The sequence below is a fragment of the Penaeus chinensis genome, chromosome 5 (assembly GCF_019202785.1).
Source record: "Penaeus chinensis breed Huanghai No. 1 chromosome 5, ASM1920278v2, whole genome shotgun sequence".
NCBI classification, from domain to species: Eukaryota; Metazoa; Arthropoda; class Malacostraca; order Decapoda; family Penaeidae; genus Penaeus; species Penaeus chinensis.
The window spans coordinates 33,690,810-33,695,809 of record NC_061823.1 but is presented as its reverse complement, the minus strand read 5'-3'; the positions used below and the strand labels follow the sequence as shown (position 1 = coordinate 33,695,809).

General features: G+C 36.1%; 1 non-coding gene across 1 annotated transcript; it reads right to left on the bottom strand.

Annotated features, from left to right (window-relative positions):
* Window positions 1-152: 152 nt before the first annotated feature.
* Window positions 153-243, bottom strand: Trnay-gua. The gene is given in 2 exon segments: window positions 153-188; window positions 207-243. It is a non-coding gene; the product is annotated as a tRNA-Tyr (tRNA).
* Window positions 244-5,000: the final 4,757 nt, after the last annotated feature.

Below are 5,000 nucleotides of genomic sequence, written 5' to 3'. Positions count from 1 at the left end.
AATGGGAGAACTATAAGGTCAGGCACACGATTCAATGGGGAATGCGGTATTACCAGATTTCAGTCGGTTTGGGTTTATCATTGCTTATATAAGAATATAATGATAAATTTTAACAGAAAAAAAAACTATTACTATCTCTTCTTAGAAAACATTCCTTCGAACCGGATTCGAACCAGTGACCTATGGATATCTGCTTCATTGACCAACTACAGTCCACCGCTCTACCAACTGAGCTATCGAAGGTCGTATAGCAAGAAAACAATTAATTTATAAAAATGTGAACTACGTTCCACTGCAGTCGAAGGAGTTCTGTTACAAAGGTACATTAAGAATAAGGCGTTGGTATTGATAATGTATTGAATAATATGTAAAAAAAAAAAAAAAAAACGTTTCATATGTTTCAGAATAATTATGAGTTACGTCATCGAACTATGCTAATTTGCATTTGGATAAGACGGGTGAAATTCGAGTATTTATTTTCCATTATAAGAACGATTATTATAATTGTTCCTGTTATTGTTATCGAAAATCATTTCTCACAGAAATATAGCAGTTTGCGTAAATTGATCGATAAAAAGATAGATACTTGAAGACGTGAATATATTGTATCGTTGAATTTTCAGCTTGGTATCGGCTCCAGTATCAGACGCAAAAAACAACAAAAAAAATATTGTGATTATTTTTTGTACGACGACGTAATTACCTGTGGTTCTTGATCAGGAACAATAACTTAATTAGCTTAACGTTAATACAAGATATGAATTCACACATTATAATAAGTTTTAACCTACATCCATCAATAACGTAATCCACTGCACACATACAGATACTTATCTCTAAATGTGTAAAAAGGTACATTAGACAAGTGTTGTATTGACCCACGACTGTAATCTTGTGTGGTGCGGTTGGATGACCATTCTATCAGAAATTATCTCCCTCACACACACACACACACACACACACACACACACACACATATATATATATATATATATATATATATATATATATATATATATATATATATATATATATATATATATATATATATATACATATATATGTGTATATACATATAAACACACATATATATACATATGTGTATGTGTGTGTGTGTGTGTGTGTGTGTGTGTGCGCTATATATTTGCGTGTGTGGACCCAAATATACAGAAACGTGCAATACCCAAGCTAACACACTCTCGACCTAAACTCAGACCAAGAGTCTCTCCTCAAAAAAAAAAATAAAAATAAAACAGTGCCAGCTTATCTCTGGTGTTGGTTAGAAAATTTATAGTATTCGTAATTCCGATAATGGTTAACCATTATCCTTTTATGGGCAATATTCTGTCAGTTGGTATTATCATGGACACGGAATCAGTTAACAGCTACTGTTCTTTTTAATAAAAAAAATATATATCTATAATGTATGGTGATAAAAATGAGCAAAGGGTAAAATGTGGTTTTATTTAACGAGGTGAAAAATGTTAACGCAGGTAAAAAAACAAAACAAAAAAAGCTTATAAATTGTCATATGACTGAGGATATTATTTTTCAAAATTGTTTGTGTATTTATTTTTTTAGTTTCATCTTGATTCTGGTATCATTGCCATTGTTATTAATGATATTAGAACCGTGGCAGTTTTGACTGTAGGTGTCATTACTGCCGTTCTTGTTACAACTTTAATCACTCTTACAAGTGCTAGCACTACACTTTCTACTTGCTACTACTACTATCGTTATTATTGATTTTGATGCTTCTGAAGTTGATATTAGTATTGACATTCTTTAAAGTTGCTGATACCATTTTCCTTTACATAATCACTAGCATCTTCATTAACGTTGTTAGCATTTGCTAGCGTCGCTACCACCATTAACATTATTTGAATCAAGTTTCTAGATGCCAGAGGGGAAAAAAAACACGCAATCTAGGTTGCCACCAAATGTCAACCAGTTTGCCTACCCCCACCCCCGTTCTGCACCCTTTTCCCATCTTTTTTTTCCCTTCTTCCCTTCCTCTAATTCTCCCTTCTATTTATGTTAATTCTCCTCTGCTCTTCTTCCTTGCCAACTTCCATCTCTCAATGTCTCCCATTCCCACTTCCTCCCTTAATTACGACCCTTTCCCTCTTTCTCCCCTATCTTACCCCATTTCCTCCTCCTTCCTACATCCCCTATTTTCACCCTCTCATTCTCCCCTATTCCTATCCCTCCCCTACCTCTCCTCCTTCACCTTCTTTGCCTCGTTCTCCCCTCACCCCCTTTCTCTCTCCCTCTCATCCTCCCTTATTCTTATTCCCCACCCCTCCTCTCCTAACTTACCCCATTTCCCCCTCCTCTCCTTTAACGCCTTTCGCCTTATTGTTCACCCTCTCCCTCTCCCATTCCCCTAATCCTACCCCTCCCCTCCTACCTCTCCTTTTCCCCTAGTCCCTAACTTCCCCTCCTACCTCACCTCCGTCACCCCCTCCTTCTCCTTCACTAACCTCCTCGCCATATTCTTCATTCTTATTGACCTCGAATGCCATACAGACTGATAAAAGGACGACTCAGAAATGTACACTACGTCATCACTTATTATTCTAGTAAGTTTTTTGTGTGTCTATATGTGTTGATAGGATGGAGGATTCCCTGGTTATTTTGTTTTTATTATGTGCCTGATGGGTACCTGGGTAATATATACGTTGTAATGGGGTTGTTTTCGTTCTTTATGTCTTTTTTAGTCTGTCTCTTATCTATCTAACCGTCTCCCTCTATTTACTTACTTCTCTATCAGTCTATGTCTATCTAAATGTTTATTTATATGTCTGTATATCTACTTATGTATATATATATCAATCGACCCTCTCTCTCTCTCTCTCTCTCTCTCTCTCTCTCTCTCTCTCTCTCTCTCTCTCTCTCTCTCTCTCTCTCTCTCTCTCTCTCTCTCTCTCTCTATTTCTTTCTCTTCTCTCTCTCTCTCTCTCTCTCTCTCTCTCTCTCTCTCTCTCTCTCTCTCTCTCTCTCTCTCTCTTCTCTCTCTCTCTCTCTCTCTCTCTCTCTCTCTCTCTCTCTCTCTCTCTCTCTCTCTCTCTCTCTCTCTCTCTCTCTCTCTCTCTCTCTCTCTCTCTCTCTCTCTCTCTCTCTCTCTCTCTCACTCTCTCTCTCTTTTCGCCTAAAAGCATAATTTGACCTGAGTCCAATCTAATTTTCGTTGGGTAACTTAAGTTATTGCTTTAAAATTATTTTTGTAAGACAGTTGAGTCACAGCATTAGTTTCAAAAGAAAACGCATTAATGTTATCTTCCATTCTTGTGATCTTATCTGTAATGAGGGTTGTAAGATGATGTTTCATTTCACAGTATTGGCCCTGAATCTACCTCTTGTCACAAAAATCTCGTTTTCTGTAAACTAGATCTGAACTAGTGACCTATGGATACCTTGCAGCGCGACCTGTTACAGTAAAGCTTGCGCGCAAAAAATGGACTGGTGTGTGTCAACAAATTCCTAAGCAAAGTGTACCATCTTTGCTGTGTTTTGTTTGTCTAGTTGTGTATATTGTGCAAATTTGTGAGAAAAAAAATCATATCTATAACACTGGGTCTGTGTATCCTATTCAGTGACATTATTGGTATATATATATATATATATATATATATATATATATATATGAGAAGCGCACACACACACAGAGTTGAAGAGAGTGGATAGGGGATTATGGGAGGCAAAGAGGTGGCGATATTCTACTTCTTGGCCATATAAAATAGTAACTGATGACATTTTATGATATTGCGTATATTTAGTCAATGGATTAAGGTTGCTGATGTGGGAAAACTGATGACCATGCGAGAAATAGTCTCTGTAGCAGGCATTAAGTAGTCTATATGTAAAGCAAAGTCACTTTTTCCGTGTGTGTAAAGTGTTATTGAAGAAGACCGCGGTTTCATCTATGGTCGAGCTCTCATACTCTTCTGACACGTCCGTACCCGATGACATAACACGGTTTAACATATTTGAGTTGGCCTATTTTTCAAATCCCTCTTTACTGCGTACTATTAGCGTCCGAGTTATGAGATCCATTTCATATTGCAGCTTTATAAGTGTATTATCTTAAAGTACATAAAAACAGGCTCTTTAAATGATATCGCCGTTTCTATTATCTCCTCTCCCTACTTCATTTCGTTGTAAAGAGATTAGCCTAATACATTTTCTCGTGCGAATTAATCTATCCTTTCTTTAGCCTCCAACAAACTTCCACTATTTAGCTACGCGTCTACAGGCAATTAATTAATTTACTTATTTATTCAAGTTCCCTATCAAACTTTCTACTAATCAACTCTACATAACTATCCACTCATTCATCTATCTGTTCATTATACTGCGCTATCCGTGAATCCTCATCCAACTCTTAGACACTGACTGAAAGATAGAATCGACAGCCTCAATGCAAATCGAGAGCGAAGTGAAGGAAATTGCAATGGAATAAACACGTAGCTTATCCATTGCGCGCATACCAATCCTATCTCTACGATGCAACTTGGCTGGTTCATGAAGACTTGCACACTGAGTCAGATTTACGATTTACCTTGAAACAAATTTCCTTTGACTTTTAATATATTCTACTGTGATTTCTTGTTCCCCATGCTTTTGATGTGGCTGTGATATCGGTACTAAACAGTACTTAATGTTTTAGTATCGATGATTTAGAGTTGGTTGGATATTAAGTGATATATATATTTTTTTTGTTTTTGTTTTTGTTTTTTTCATTCTAAGTGATAACTGTCCTCTTCGTTCAATTGCTCAGTTTTGTTAAGATTATAATGGTAATAGCAACAATAAAGATAGTAATGACATTGATAAGGATTATTATAGTGCTACTAATGTTAATAACAATCTCATTATCAGCTCTATTATTACTAACGCACAGATGATATTATAATTTGATAAGCATTTGAATTAGTCCAGAACAAATTTATCTTAAATACGGTAATATGTACTGACCAGACGAAGATCCCCTTATAATT